Source organism: Ictalurus punctatus, unplaced genomic scaffold (genome assembly GCF_001660625.3).
Source record: "Ictalurus punctatus breed USDA103 unplaced genomic scaffold, Coco_2.0 tig00163693, whole genome shotgun sequence".
Lineage (NCBI taxonomy): Eukaryota > Metazoa > Chordata > Actinopteri > Siluriformes > Ictaluridae > Ictalurus > Ictalurus punctatus.
The window spans coordinates 15,325-32,427 of NW_026521169.1; the positions used below are offsets into that span (position 1 = coordinate 15,325).

Sequence of the window (17,103 nt, forward strand, 5' to 3'; positions counted from 1 at the left end):
CTCCGTCTGATGAGGACTGAGGTCATGTTGGGAATAAAATATAACGCTGACAGAAAGTAAACTGAAGAAAGTCAGTGTCGGTGACTCTGAGGCTAAAGCTAGCGGTGTCGCATTACGTGCGTGTGACGATTTGCTGACATTGCTCCTCTTCCGACTACCTACTCAAGTGACGACGAGAGGTTAGGCTATGTCACGTTGTCATAAAGTGGTGTCGGTGCGGTTGTATCGGGGTAGTTTTACAAGTACGAGTACATGAACACAGTATCAGGCTGACACCTGAGTGTCATCGGCATCGGTGCATCCCTAACACACACACACACACAATTAAATTGGAGCAGTAAACCATAAGATCTTTGATGACATCATGTACAGGTCAGAGGTCTAGAACTCACTTTCTTTCTCTCTCTTGATAATCGTTGATTTAATGTAAACATTACATTTATCTCTGTAATCTTCTTCCCTATTTGTGGATATTCTTGAGTGAAATAGTTGAGGCCTCCTACGGAACCTATTAAGTTACACAGGAGCAGTGATGAGAATAAACATGACTTTTGGTGCTCATGATTAAATATGGCAGTTTTATTATGAACCCACTAGATTAGAGAAGGAAATACTGAATGTGAAGTGTAGTACGTGTGAATAGACTATCAGTTTAGATACTGAACCTGAACACTACTAACATGCAGTGCTTTCTTGGGGTGGTGATGAAGTTGGAGTTGAACCGGTGAGAAAGATATTAGAGAGAGGCTTCTTTACACTCCTGAGGATGTTCAATTAGAACCTTCACCAAACTCACCTGGTTCAAGTCATCAGCTAATTAAGCGGCCTGCACGAGCTGAGGTGGGTGCTTTAGAGCAGATAAAACACCAAATGTGTTAGATAAGAGTTCAGAGCCTGTGTTCTAGACACATGATTTAGAGTGGAGACTTAGGCTTAGACCTGAGCTTTGGAGTTATTCTGATTATAGGTTTCAGTGAGGAAGTGACTGAAGTTAAGGAGAGGAACTGAAAATAAAGTTATAGTCTTTCTGAGTAAACAGAATAAGGCTATATTATTGTTACCGGGGAGGGGGGGGGGAGAAACTCGTAGCAGCGCTGATGAAATACATATACATAACAAAAACTGCTAGGAAAAAAAAACTCAGGCCATTTGCTTAGCCTAATACGTTTTTTTTCCATCTGCACAAAATTATTTTTGCAGCCGCTTTTGCAATAAAAAGACTTAAAGTCGAGGGTCCCTCGACTTTAAGAGAGAGAGAGAGATGAACCATTGACATCATGTACAGATTTAGCATGAAGGTGTGATTGACAGTTTTTAGAAATCACTTCCTAATCCTATGCTAAGATGAATACTACTAGGCTACTACTCTAATAATAATAATAATAATATAATAATAATAATAATAATAAATGAGAAGAAGAAAGATAGATTAAAGGGTGAAGAGTAAAATCAATATAAAGTGGGGCTGTTTTGTCTTCAGCAAGAATACCTAGTGCTAATAAGTAAATTGTCAACAACATTGTATATATATCTAGTGCCTGGTAATCAACCTCCTCATCTGGTGAGAGGACAGTCCACTCATCCTCACATTTCACACAGTATGAATAATAATGATAACAAAAGGAAGTAAAGCTAAATGAATGTTTTAACTGAGAGCAATACTTTGTACCCATATTTCCAACTGTATAGTAGATTGCACACAGTTTTTGCTTGTTACGTTTAGACCCGAGGGGATTGCAAACTTCAAAGTACCATCGTCATTATAACATTCTTCCTCAACTTCCTCAAGCAGATGCTGAGGATCATCAGCCATAGTCCGTTGTAACACAGTGTGTTTATGCTTTTGGTAAATATGACATCTAAAGGACTCATACTTTGAAAGGTCCTCTGACAGTCATTAAGACCAAAAGTTATTGAAAAATTTGCCTCATGTGCATGATTGAGACCAATGTGCTGGATTAATTTGACAATCGTTCTCTGAGAGCATTTAGGACACCAGAATAGGCGAGGCATTTTTGGCAGATATTACTGTAAGAGGTTGATTACTCTGGTAACTGGAGTAGGTAGAGGCTTGTCACCATCCATAGTAAGTTTCAAAACATATTGCTGAAGAAAAATCTGTTTCTTGAAGAGTGTTCTTCAAATGAGATGGATATGTTGAACAGAAGACAAAATAAGCACAAAATGAAGCAAGAGCCCTTTCATCCACACTGCTAGCCCAGCAGATCTCTATCCCATCTACTTTGATGACTGCAGTGACTCTCCTTGTAAACACAGTTTTGCAGTCAGTGACTTCTGGTACTTGCAGTGGTAACAGCAGACTTTCTATGCCAGCGACTTGCCTTCGAGCCTCAGCTTTATTAACTGTTCAGAAAAAACTGTTTTTTTTCTTCTCAATGGAATATTTAGGAAAGGGAGGGGAGGAGAGAAGAAAAAGGTGATGTTCATCACCACCCCAAGAAAGCACTGCATGTTAGTAGTGTTCAGAGTCAGTATCTAAACTGATAGTCTATTCACACACACATTAGCGCTAATACACTTCACATCCAGTATTTCCTTCTCTAATGTAGTGGGTTCATTGGTAACAGGTTTGTCTGATTAGTATTCTGGAGAAGGTTAACAATGTCGGTGTGTTGGTTTGGAGTTGTAGTTTGTGTTTGCCATGTTTGTAGTCTGAGGTGCATTCTGAGAAACGGAGTCGCTGGTTTGCTGTGACATGACAATGACACTTGAGAGTTTACTGTTCAAGACTCAGAATTACTATACATTACTATAATTAGCATCAAGCTGCACATGACATTTTATGAAAGTAGTACTATGTTTTTGCTTATTTACCGGTACCTCATACAGTCAAAAGTTATTGAATTTTAATTATTTTTCTTAAAAATAAAATAAAAAAATCTAAAAACTGAGTTGTGTCGTGGAAATTAGACAACACTTGCAGACTCGTCCTCTGAGGTGAAAAAGGTTTATTACAGAAAGATGGTTAATACAGCATAGAAGAAGTATCCCAGAAGACAAAAAAAATGACATGATCATCCTGTTTACAACGTTTACAGCCAGGCTCTTAATGCATGCTGTTACCTTCTTGAGCATTAGTGAATGTTTGCACCTTTTGGAATAGTCGTGTACGAGTCCTTCAATTGTCCTCAGTGTGAAAAGATGGATCGGAACATCATATAACCGCTACTGGAAAGGGCTAAAATATGCAGGAAAAGCAAAGTATGTGAAGGACCTGGAGGATTTTTCTGAAGAACAGTGGGCAGTTTAACTGCTCAGGACAAACAAGGGACTCATGAACAACTATCATAACACATAAAAAGAGTCGTGGATCATTCAGGTAACGACACACAGTATTAAGAAGCAAACGTGTGTAAACTTTTGAATGGGGGTAATTTTGATTAATTCAGCTATTATCTTGTGGACTATATGTAAACATCTGTTATGTGAAATAGCTTATTCATGGCGGTACTAAATAAGAAACTTAGGATTTTTATGATCAATCTTATTTTGTTAAGAGTATTAAGATTTTGTAGATTCTGCAAGGGGTATGTAAACTTCCGATCGCAACTGTATAGCCACCCAGCTACCACACACACACACACACACACACACACACACACACAATTTCAACCACTTAAAAACAGCAAGGACTTTTATAAACAATCAAAAATAGACTATAATATGAACATTTTAACAAATTAACAAAGACACCACAGTTAAAACACTCTAAATACCTTCTTTTTGCAAAAGTTTTCAAAAGTCTTCTCTTGCGCCCGCACTCTCAATCTGATGCCAGCTGGAGCCACCTCTTCATGGTCCCCTCAACCTCCATCTCTGCAGCTTTAGCCGTGAGAGGTTTCTATGAACATTGGAAGAAAGCAATACATATCGTAAGGTTATTATGAATCTTAAGCATTAATTACGTTTATACCATGGTCAGTGTGAATATTGGATTCTGAATGGCTGGAAGGTGTGCATTATAACCGTTTATTGCACAGGTAGTTCCAGTCAGTTTTATCACTGTGAGCATTTCTAAATCAACGCGCAGCCTACATGCACACACAAACACACACACGCACATACACTCGAGCATACAGAGACATTCGTTAACACACATTCATACACACAGACACTTCTTGCCGGTGCTGTCTGCAACTTTAACAAAAAAAATAACTTTGCTGGTGAAAAGTTACATTATATTTCTCAGCAATGAGGTGTTACCATCACTGTTTGTGAAGTAATTCAACTCTCAGTTTTACTACACTACTGCTGCGCAACACTGACTATGTTTACATGGACAGCAGTAATCTAATTATTGACCTTACTCTGAGTAAGATAATAACGTGATTAAGGTGTCACCGCGCCACACCGTCCGATGTCCCTCCAGAATTTCACGTATCAACATACAGTTCGTCTTCGTTATGGTATAGTATACAGTTTTGGGTGTTTTTATTTATTTTTTTTATGAACGCTTTAACGCAGTTATTTATTTGTCATGCTGTACGTGCAAATAGACAACTGCTTGAAGCCGTGAGCTGCATCCCAAACCGTGCACTTAGCGTCTCTATAGTAGCCGAGATAGATGTATTTTCCTAACTACAGGCCTATAGTAGGCAAGTATGCGGTTTGGGATGCAGCGGTGCTCTCTTGTTCGCCGTAAAATGTTGAGCACTGCCGTGTGTGTACGTGTCCTGTCGCAAAATGTGGTGAAAACTCACACAACGTTAATAATGTGATTCAGGTGTTTACATGTCTGTAATACACGTTGATAATGCGACTAAAACAGGAGTACTCGACATGTCTTAATTCGATTAGTGCTTACTTCGAGTAACTTGACTTTAATCAGATTAAGGTAATTAAAAATTGCTGTTAAGGTAAGGTAATTAAAAATCTCATCACACTACTTTATCTCTGTGTCTGATTTATATCGGGCAAAATTCCAGATCTAACGACCTAACTAATAGAAATTAACTGTCATTTTAAACTTCTAATCAAAGTTTGTGCTTCTAAAATCAATGACAGCTTTAACTTTATTAATTGTGGAAAGACCATGGTATAAGCGGGGTAATCCATGGCTAGGTGACGATTTGAACGAGTGGTTCTTTTCCTCCACATCATGCACTAAAATTGTTTAATGCACATCTAGCTGTGGATTACCCCTTACATATAATCTGAGAGAGACAGCTAATTCTGTATGTAAACAGATATACTTACCAATCATGACCTCTCCAAGTTGGAGAGTGGCCAGTGAAGTCTTTCCATTGACTCCCCTCCAATTGAGGTTCTTTGCAAGGAGTTAGCAATCACCCTCTTCAATATGCGCCAGGTGCAGTCGAGCACATCTGCCCTGTCAATAAGCGCCAACCAGTTTACCCGAAACCGATGATTTTTAAAACAATAATATAATATAAAATAATATAAAATATAAATAATTAATAAGCATGTATTGCCTTGTCAACTGTGTCAGTGCTTCTCACTACTCCTGCAGTTACCCTGCCCTGTGTGCTTTCCATGTTTTGCTCCTCTACCAAAGATTAGGTCATAACTGTTCCCTCATATCAAAGTGGTGTTGAATGTTGTGCTTTGAGTACGAGTGTGTCACCTTGAGAAAACAAACACTCTCAGTAGCTGTGTAATTGTGCAAGCAATTGTTAACAAAAAAAGAAAAAAATTCTCACCAGTTTTTGCTTGCAATCTGGGCTCTGTTGCATCCTTTGCTCCAGACTACGCAGTTGAGGAAGATCTTGCAGGGCAGTAAATCTTCATCAGTATCCAAAGACTGCACCTGGAACACCTGTAGTTGAAGCAAGCTCAGTGGTTTGTTGGTCCAGCACCATCTCTAATTTAGTCAACGCCTCCCTCAGCATGGTTATGGTAAAGAAGTTAACAATATTTACAAATGATACACACTACAAAACTGTACAACTCCATCCTCAGTCTTATTCCTAACCTACACAAATTCTAGTAAGATGGCTGAGTGGAAATCACGGTTAATTAATACCTACAAAAGAAAGTCAATCAGAAAGCAGGAGAATACTTGGTACTGCCGGTACTGAAAAAAAACTTATCGTATCATTCTTTTTAAATTTTAGTATCAACTTGGTACAGATACTTTTGACATCACAACTTACCAATTACAACATCCTTGAATTGCAGGGATGCCAAGGATATTTTCCCATTCATTTGTAACAGATAGCTACACGGTGACAGGGGCGGCTGTGGATCAGGTGGTAGAGTGGGTTGTCCACTAATCCACTAATCGTAGGGTTGGCAGTTTGATTCTCAGTCCACATGACTCCACATGCCAAAGTGTCCTTGGGCAAGACACTGAACCCCAAGTTGCTCCTGATGGCAAGTTAGCACCTTGCATGGCAGCTCTGCTACCATTGGTGTGTGAATGGGTAAAAGAGACACAGTGTAAAGCGCTTTGGATAAAAGTGTTTTATAAGTGCGCCATTTACCATTTTACCATTTAGTGACACAGAAGCGGAGTCCGTTCCATTCCGTGGTGTTTTAATTAACGGAAGTAAAAAAAAGAGATGAAGAGAAGGTGGGGGTCTTAGGAAGCAATAAAAAGAACAGGTGACTAGGTGAGAGAAAGCGGGACACGGAAATGAGAGCCAGGTGGGAATGGCGGAACTGATGGTGTGCGTTTGCCAAGGACCATGCTAATGCTCTTACTGTGGATTATAACCTTGTGGATATTGATTCAGGAGGCTGGCGAACACTTCGGGAATATTCTGCCAAGGTGAATAAACGAGCGAGCGGAGTTTTGAGGGTTCGGAGGCACATCACGGTTTTGAGATCCTTTCTTTAATACTTTTGTAGAGAACCAGTATGTTTAAATCGTTGGATGTTACTGTCTGTAAAGAACTCCGAGTGTTAAGCGGAATCTGACTGCCGGTTTCCCATGCTTTCGGGATCACGAACTCCCGTACGCCTAAATCACCGCCATTGAAGTGCAGCTTTTAAAGTGAACAACTTTTTGTTTTGGTTAAGAATTATTTTGGGGTTAAATGTTTTTTTTTTCTGCCTTTTGTGTGTGAAAATTTTCTTTAATGAATAGAGCCTTGTTTCCTTATGGGTGCGTTTATTAACTTTTTGGTTTTCATTATTTCAGTTTCTATGACTGAAACGATCTGTATTTTCTTATGTTTATTGCATAAATAATAATAAACTTATTTTGTAAGAATTGAGTAGCCTACTGATTTTTTTATTCTGAGTGATGTCCAAATTATAAGTTATAAGTGACTGTTAATTTGAACTGTCTGGCGTCCAAACCCCATAAGGTAACACGCTACAGAGTGGCGCCCAAATGGGGACCGAACCGTAAGATTTAGAAAGTTTAGTTGGGGTACTGATCTTAACAGACTTGGACATTTGCGTTATTGATGGACTTGACCATTGTTAATTATTGTGAAATACAGTGTGTACATATATTTTCAGTTTTTCTGGTTGGTGTTTACATGAAATGTATGGTTATTGAGAACATTCAGGAGTCTGTGTAACTACTTGCTGCTCTGTATTGTTTCTCTTATTCCCTGGCCATGTCTACCCCTACCCATCGAATCAAGCGCATCATTACTCTTGTCTTCTTGATGAAGGAAAGAGCCAGGCTTCCACATTCAGTGGAAAAGCAGAGACTGCCCGTGATTTTGCAAGCAGCTGTTATCTGCCTTGCTACAAAAGCTCAATGGAAGGGAAACCGCTCCCAGCCTTTTTCGGGCGTAGACCTCTTGCTGATAGGTGAACTTGGCGACCAGTACTTTATGGAAAATTTTCCAGTCACGCACAGAGTCTTATTGAGCAACGAAAGAGCCAGGCTTCCACTTTCTGTGGAAAACCAGAGACTCCCTTTCATTTTGTAAGCAAATGTTAACTGCTTTGCTACGAAAGCACAAAAGAAGGAAATCTGCTCTGTCCAAGGTGTCGCTTTCCGGCTGTTCCTGGAGGAGCTGATCCTACAGTGATGAGTGTTAGGCAAACGTGATAACCACCACACTACAGAAACCATGACAGAGCTGCGCTTCGGCTCTTGCCTATGGTCTGCTGATGAGAAGAGCACATACTTAAACTTTTGTTCAGCAGAGTTGAATTGCCTAGCATGGCATTGGTGGTATAGAGGTGAGCATAGCTGCCTTCCAAGTAGTTGACCTGCGTTTGATTCCTGGCCATGCATGCACGGATTGTAACTCGGAGCTTCTGGAGCTACTTTATGGTAGTTGGCACAAAAGGAAGGAATCACCTACCTGAAAGTAAATGGGTCAACAGAATGTGCCATAGGCTTCTCTGCAGGCCTCCCACAACTCTTTCTGCTTCCCACTTGAATTCTTAGTGCTTCTTTGCTGTTTGTAAACACAGCATTATCCAACAGGGCACGTTTGACCCGTGAACAGGGGCGAAAATGTTAGAAAATGCCGTCTCTCCGTGTCTGTCTTTTGTTAGCGACAAGCTAGCATGCAAACTGTGATGAGAGGTGTACATTTTCCACAATCAGCCATCTATATAGTCAATGTTTTATATTTAATAAGCAAATATGTCTATATGCTGATTGGTCTTAAGCAGCGTTGTCCAATCTTCAGCTTTTCGTTCCAATCTAGCAGGAGGCACACCTGATTCCAATTGTTGGATCCGCTGATCTTGGCTTTCAATAGACTAAAGTGTGGCTTCTGCTTGGTTAGAATGACAACCTGCAACCACACTGGCCCATTCTGGAGAAGACTGGACAACCCTGATCTAAAGCAAATAAAGACCGAGGTAAGTGCCACTTTGTGAGTTCTGAATCCGTCATGCCGACTCGACGTCACTCGATGAACAGGGAAGGAACTGGTAGATGAGAAGACTTCCCACTGTTGACGAATGGCGATTTCAAGTTGAGGGTGCGTTTGCTTTGCGTTTTCCCGCTTGGAGGTGGGGAATTACAAGTCGCAACCTCTTGTCAAGCGCATCATTACTCTTGTCTTCTTGATGAAGGAAAGAGCCAGGCTTCCACATTCAGTGGAAAAGCAGAGACTGCCCGTGATTTTGCAAGCAGCTGTTATCTGCCTTGCTACAAAAGCTCAATGGAAGGGAAACCGCTCCCAGCCTTTTTCGGGCGTAGACCTCTTGCTGATAGGTGAACTTGGCGACCAGTACTTTATGGAAAATTTTCCAGTCACGCACAGAGTCTTATTGAGCAACGAAAGAGCCAGGCTTCCACTTTCTGTGGAAAACCAGAGACTCCCTTTCATTTTGTAAGCAAATGTTAACTGCTTTGCTACGAAAGCACAAAAGAAGGAAATCTGCTCTGTCCAAGGTGTCGCTTTCCCGCTGTTCCTGGAGGACCTGATCCTACAGTGATGAGTGTTAGGCAAACGTGATAACCACCACACTACAGAAACCATGACAGAGCTGCGCTTCGGCTCTTGCCTATGTCTGCTGATGAGAAGAGCACATACTTAAACTTTTGTTCAGCAGAGTTGAATTGCCTAGCATGGCATTGGTGGTATAGAGGTGAGCATAGCTGCCTTCCAAGCAGTTGACCTGGGTTCGATTCCCGGCCAATGCACGGATTCTAACTCGGAGCCTCTGGAGCTGCTTTATGGTAGTTGGCACAAAAGAAGGAATCACCTACCTAAAAATTAATGGGTCAAGAGAATGTGCCATAGGCTTCTCTGCAGGCCTCCACAACTCTTTCTGCTTCCCACTTGAATTCTTAGTGCTTCTTTGCTGTTTGTAAACACAGCATTATCCAACAGGGCACGTTTGACCCGTGAACAGGGGCGAAAATGTTAGAAAATGCCGTCTCTCCGTGTCTGTCTTTTGTTAGCGACAAGCTAGCATGCAAACTGTGATGAGAGGTGTACATTTTCCACAATCAGCCATCTATATAGTCAATGTTTTATATTTAATAAGCAAATATGTCTATATGCTGATTGGTCTTAAGCAGCGTTGTCCAATCTTCAGCTTTTCGTTCCAATCTAGCAGGAGCCACACCTGATTCCAATTGTTGGATCCGCTGATCTTGGCTTTCAATAGACTAAAGTGTGGCTTCTGCTTGGTTAGAATGACAACCTGCAACCACTCTGGCCCATTCTGGAGAAGACTGGACAACCCTATCTAAAGCAAATAAAGACCGAGGTCAGTGCCACTTTGTGAGTTCTGAATCCGTCATGCCGACTCGACGTCACTCGGTGAACAGGGAAGGAACTGGTAGATGAGAAGACTTCCCACTGTTGACGAATGGCGATTTCAAGTTGAGGGTGCGTTTGCTTTGCGTTTTCCGCTTGGAGGTGGGGAATTACAAGTCGCAACCTCTTGTCAAGCGCATCATTACTCTTGTCTTCTTGATGAAGGAAAGAGCCAGGCTTCCACATTCAGTGGAAAAGCAGAGATTGCCCGTGATTTGCAAGCAGCTGTTATCTGCCTTGCTACAAAAGCTCAATGGAAGGGAAACCGCTCCCAGCCTTTTTCGGGCGTAGACCTCTTGCTGATAGGTGAACTTGGCGACCAGTACTTTATGGAAAATTTTCCAGTCACGCACAGAGTCTTATTGAGCAACGAAAGAGCCAGGCTTCCACTTTCTGTGGAAAACCAGAGACTCCCTTTCATTTTGTAAGCAAATGTTAACTGCTTTGCTACAAAAGCACAAAAGAAGGAAATCTGCTCTGTCCAAGGTGTCGCTTTCCGGCTGTTCCTGGAGAGCTGATCCTACAGTGATGAGTGTTAGGCAAACGTGATAACCACCACACTACAGAAACCATGACAGAGCTGCGCTTCGGCTCTTGCCTATGGTCTGCTGATGAGAAGAGCACATACTTAAACTTTTGTTCAGCAGAGTTGAATTGCCTAGCATGGCATTGGTGGTATAGAGGTGAGCATAGCTGCCTTCCAAGTAGTTGACCTGCGTTTGATTCCTGGCCAATGCACGGATTGTAACTCGGAGCTTCTGGAGCTACTTTATGGTAGTTGGCACAAAAGGAAGGAATCACCTACCTGAAAGTAAATGGGTCAACAGAATGTGCCATAGGCTTCTCTGCAGGCCTCCCACAACTCTTTCTGCTTCCCACTTGAATTCTTAGTGCTTCTTTGCTGTTTGTAAACACAGCATTATCCAACAGGGCACGTTTGACCCGTGAACAGGGGCGAAAATGTTAGAAAATGCCGTCTCTCCGTGTCTGTCTTTTGTTAGCGACAAGCTAGCATGCAAACTGTGATGAGAGGTGTACATTTTCCACAATCAGCCATCTATATAGTCAATGTTTTATATTTAATAAGCAAATATGTCTATATGCTGATTGGTCTTAAGCAGCGTTGTCCAATCTTCAGCTTTTCGTTCCAATCTAGCAGGAGGCACACCTGATTCCAATTGTTGGATCCGCTGATCTTGGCTTTCAATAGACTAAAGTGTGGCTTCTGCTTGGTTAGAATGACAACCTGCAACCACACTGGCCCATTCTGGAGAAGACTGGACAACCCTGATCTAAAGCAAATAAAGACCGAGGTCAGTGCCACTTTGTGAGTTCTGAATCCGTCATGCCGACTCGACGTCACTCGATGAACAGGGAAGGAACTGGTAGATGAGAAGACTTCCCACTGTTGACGAATGGCGATTTCAAGTTGAGGGTGCGTTTGCTTTGCGTTTTCCCGCTTGGAGGTGGGGAATTACAAGTCGCTACCTCGTGTCAAGCGCATCATTACTCTTGTCTTCTTGATGAAGGAAAGAGCCGGAAAAGCAGAGACTGCCCGTGATTTTGCAAGCAGCTGTTATCTGCCTTGCTACAAAAGCTCAATGGAAGGGAAACCGCTCCCAGCCTTTTTCGGGCGTAGACCTCTTGCTGATAGGTGAACTTGGCGACCAGTACTTTATGGAAAATTTTCCAGTCACGCACAGAGTCTTATTGAGCAACGAAAGAGCCAGGCTTCCATTTTCTGTGGAAACCAGAGACTCCCTTTCATTTTGTAAGCAAATGTTAACTGCTTTGCTACGAAAGCACAAAAGAAGGAAATCTGCTCTGTCCAAGGTGTCGCTTTCCGGCTGTTCCTGGAGGACCTGATCCTACAGTGATGAGTGTTAGGCAAACGTGATAACCACCACACTACAGAAACCATGACAGAGCTGCGCTTCGGCTCTTGCCTATGGTCTGCTGATGAGAAGAGCACATACTTAAACTTTTGTTCAGCAGAGTTGAATTGCCTAGCATGGCATTGGTGGTATAGAGGTGAGCATAGCTGCCTTCCAAGTAGTTACCTGCGTTTGATTCCTGGCCAATGCACGGATTGTAACTCGGAGCTTCTGGAGCTACTTTATGGTAGTTGGCACAAAAGGAAGGAATCACCTACCTGAAAGTAAATGGGTCAACAGAATGTGCCATAGGCTTCTCTGCGGCCTCCCACAACTCTTTCTGCTTCCCACTTGAATTCTTAGTGCTTCTTTGCTGTTTGTAAACACAGCATTATCCAACAGGGCACGTTTGACCCGTGAACAGGGGCGAAAATGTTAGAAAATGCCGTCTCTCCGTGTCTGTCTTTTGTTAGCGACAAGCTAGCATGCAAACTGTGATGAGAGGTGTACATTTTCCACAATCAGCCATCTATATAGTCAATGTTTTATATTTAATAAGCAAATATGTCTATATGCTGATTGGTCTTAAGCAGCGTTGTCCAATCTTCAGCTTTTCGTTCCAATCTAGCAGGAGCCACACCTGATTCCAATTGTTGGATCCGCTGATCTTGGCTTTCAATAGACTAAAGTGTGGCTTCTGCTTGGTTAGAATGACAACCTGCAACCACACTGGCCCATTCTGGAGAAGACTGGACAACCCTGATCTAAAGCAAATAAAGACCGAGGTCAGTGCCACTTTGTGAGTTCTGAATCCGTCATGCCGACTCGACGTCACTCGATGAACAGGGAAGGAACTGGTAGATGAGAAGACTTCCCACTGTTGACGAATGGCGATTTCAAGTTGAGGGTGCGTTTGCATTGCGTTTTCCCGCTTGGAGGTGGGGAATTACAAGTCGCTACCTCTTGTCAAGCGCATCAGTACTCTTGTCTTCTTGATGAAGGAAAGAGCCAGGCTTCCACATTCAGTGGAAAAGCAGAGACTGCCCGTGATATTGCAAGCAGCTGTTATCTGCCTTGCTACAAAAGCTCAATGGAAGGGAAACCGCTCCCACCTTTTTCGGGGTAGACCTCTTGCTGATAGGTGAACTTACTGGCGACCAGTACTTTATGGAAAATTTTCCAGTCACGCACAGAGTCTTATTGAGCAACGAAAGAGCCAGGCTTCCATTTTCTGTGGAAAACCAGAGACTCCCTTTCATTTTGTAAGCAAATGTTAACTGCTTTGCTACGAAAGCACAAAAGAAGGAAATCTGCTCTGTCCAAGGTGTCGCTTTCCGGCTGTTCCTGGAGGACCTGATCCTACAGTGATGAGTGTTAGGCAAACGTGATAACCACCACACTACAGAAACCATGACAGAGCTGCGCTTCGGCTCTTGCCTATGGTCTGCTGATGAGAAGAGCACATACTTAAACTTTTGTTCAGCAGAGTTGAATTGCCTAGCATGGCATTGGTGGTATAGAGGTGAGCATAGCTGCCTTCCAAGTAGTTGACCTGCGTTTGATTCCTGGCCAATGCACGGATTGTAACTCGGAGCTTCTGGAGCTACTTTATGGTAGTTGGCACAAAAGGAAGGAATCACCTACCTGAAAGTAAATGGGTCAACAGAATGTGCCATAGGCTTCTCTGCGGGCCTCCCACAACTCTTTCTGCTTCCCACTTGAATTCTTAGTGCTTCTTTGCTGTTTGTAAACACAGCATTATCCAACAGGGCACGTTTGACCCGTGAACAGGGGCGAAAATGTTAGAAAATGCCGTCTCTCCGTGTCTGTCTTTTGTTAGCGACAAGCTAGCATGCAAACTGTGATGAGAGGTGTACATTTTCCACAATCAGCCATCTATATAGTCAATGTTTTATATTTAATAAGCAAATATGTCTATATGCTGATTGGTCTTAAGCAGCGTTGTCCAATCTTCAGCTTTTCGTTCCAATCTAGCAGGAGGCACACCTGATTCCAATTGTTGGATCCGCTGATCTTGGCTTTCAATAGACTAAAGTGTGGCTTCTGCTTGGTTAGAATGACAACCTGCAACCACACTGGCCCATTCTGGAGAAGACTGGACAACCCTTATCTAAAGCAAATAAAGACCGAGGTCAGTGCCACTTTGTGAGTTCTGAATCCGTCATGCCGACTCGACGTCACTCGGTGAACAGGGAAGGAACTGGTAGATGAGAAGACTTCCCACTGTTGACGAATGGCGATTTCAAGTTGAGGGTGCGTTTGCATTGCGTTTTCCGCTTGGAGGTGGGGAATTACAAGTCGCTACCTCGTGTCAAGCGCATCAGTACTCTTGTCTTCTTGATGAAGGAAAGAGCCAGGCTTCCACATTCAGTGGAAAAGCAGAGATTGCCCGTGATATTGCAAGCAGCTGTTATCTGCCTTGCTACAAAAGCTCAATGGAAGGGAAACCGCTCCCAGCCTTTTTCGGGCGTAGACCTCTTGCTGATAGGTGAACTTGGCGACCAGTACTTTATGGAAAATTTTCCAGTCACGCACAGAGTCTTATTGAGCAACGAAAGAGCCAGGCTTCCACTTTCTGTGGAAAACCAGAGACTCCCTTTCATTTTGTAAGCAAATGTTAACTGCTTTGCTACAAAAGCACAAAAGAAGGAAATCTGCTCTGTCCAAGGTGTCGCTTTCCGGCTGTTCCTGGAGGAGCTGATCCTACAGTGATGACAACCGGTCAGTTATAAAGCAAAGTTCAAATTGCTAGCTTGTTTCTACCCGGTCTCGAACCAGGGACTTTTGCGTGTTGGCAAACGTGATAACCACTACACTACAGAAACCATGACAAAGGTGTGAGTCGGCTCTTGCCTACAGTCTGCTGATGAGAAGAGCACATACTTAAACTTTTGTTCAGCAGGTTGAATGCCTAGCATTGCATTGGTGGTATAGAGGTGAGCATAGCTGCCTTCCAAGTAGTTGCCTGGTTTGATTCCGGCCAATGCACGGATTGTAACTCGGAGCTTCTGGAGCTACTTTATGGTAGTTGGCACAAAAGAAGAATCACCTACCTGAAAGTTAATGGGTCAACAGAGATGTGCCATAGGCTTCTCTGCAGGCCTCCCACAACTCTTTCTGCTTCCCACTTGAATTCTTAGTGCTTCTTTGCTGTTTGTAAACACAGCATTATCCAACAGGGCACGTTTGACCCGTGAACAGGGGCGAAAATGTTAGAAAATGCCGTCTCTCCGTGTCTGTCTTTTGTTAGCGACAAGCTAGCATGCAAACTGTGATGAGAGGTGTACATTTTCCACAATCAGCCATCTATATAGTCAATGTTTTATATTTAATAAGCAAATATGTCTATATGCTGATTGGTCTTAAGCAGCGTTGTCCAATCTTCAGCTTTTCGTTCCAATCTAGCAGGAGCCACACCTGATTCCAATTGTTGGATCCGCTGATCTTGGCTTTCAATAGACTAAAGTGTGGCTTCTGCTTGGTTAGAATGACAACCTGCAACCACACTGGCCCATTCTGGAGAAGACTGGACAACCCTGATCTAAAGCAAATAAAGACCGAGGTAAGTGCCACTTTGTGAGTTCTGAATCCGTCATGCCGACTCGACGTCACTCGATGAACAGGGAAGGAACTGGTAGATGAGAAGACTTCCCACTGTTGACGAATGGCGATTTCAAGTTGAGGGTGCGTTTGCTTTGCGTTTTCCCGCTTGGAGGTGGGGAATTACAAGTCGCAACCTCTTGTCAAGCGCATCATTACTCTTGTCTTCTTGATGAAGGAAAGAGCCAGGCTTCCACATTCAGTGGAAAAGCAGAGACTGCCCGTGATTTTGCAAGCAGCTGTTATCTGCCTTGCTACAAAAGCTCAATGGAAGGGAAACCGCTCCCAGCCTTTTTCGGGTAGACCTCTTGCTGATAGGTGAACTTGGCGACCAGTACTTTATGGAAAATTTTCCAGTCACGCACAGAGTCTTATTGAGCAACGAAAGAGCCAGGCTTCCATTTTCTGTGGAAAACCAGAGACTCCCTTTCATTTTGTAAGCAAATGTTAACTGCTTTGCTACGAAAGCACAAAAGAAGGAAATCTGCTCTGTCCAAGGTGTCGCTTTCCGGCTGTTCCTGGAGGACCTGATCCTACAGTGATGAGTGTTAGGCAAACGTGATAACCACCACACTACAGAAACCATGACAGAGCTGCGCTTTGGCTCTTGCCTATGGTCTGCTGATGAGAAGAGCACATACTTAAACTTTTGTTCAGCAGAGTTGAATTGCCTAGCATGGCATTGGTGGTATAGAGGTGAGCATAGCTGCCTTCCAAGTAGTTGACCTGCGTTTGATTCCTGGCCAATGCACGGATTGTAACTCGGAGCTTCTGGAGCTACTTTATGGTAGTTGGCACAAAAGGAAGGAATCACCTATGTTGTGATAAAAATGACATGAAATAACACGAGGAGATTGAGTATGAGTAAAATGTATTTTATTGGTAATCACAGGACGGGTGGGTGCGTAGTCTGGAGGAGAGTAAGAGGGGGAGAAAATGGGTGCGTCCTGGGGACATGGGGAAATCAGGGTGGGTGAAGTGAGCGGACCCTGAGAGTCGGGCGACTGGTGTGTGGAAAGGGACGGATGGTCGGGGCCCGGATCGGAGAAGACAACATCATCATCCTCGGATTGGAAGCTGGAGGGGGGTTCTGGGTCTGACTGGGTAAAGCGTCAACACGCACGTTCGTGGGGCAGATTCTGTACCGAAGAAGAGGGGGAACCCCGGATCTCCATTCTTAGGGGGGTCGGGCGAAGATAGTTAAAGTAGCATCATGATATCAGCAGTGAATGCACAAGCTGGTAATGAGTATCCAGATCCAGGTCCAAACCCTGATCCAGTGTCCAGTAACGGAGAGAGAGGGGGACTGACGACGGGCACCGGCACCTAGACACATAGAAGCGGGATTAGGCGGATTGGAATTACGAGCAATTTAAGAGCAGTAATAGGAAAAAGTCAAAAAGAAGTGTACGAGCTGAGGAGTGCTAAAACACACA

At 43.2% G+C, this 17,103-nt stretch overlaps 1 non-coding gene across 1 annotated transcript; it reads left to right on the top strand.

Moving 5' to 3' along the window:
* Window positions 1-9,478: 9,478 nt before the first annotated feature.
* trnag-ucc (transfer RNA glycine (anticodon UCC)) lies at window positions 9,479-9,550 on the top strand. The gene has a single exon. It is a non-coding gene; the product is annotated as a tRNA-Gly (tRNA).
* The last annotated feature ends 7,553 nt before the right edge of the window (window positions 9,551-17,103 follow it).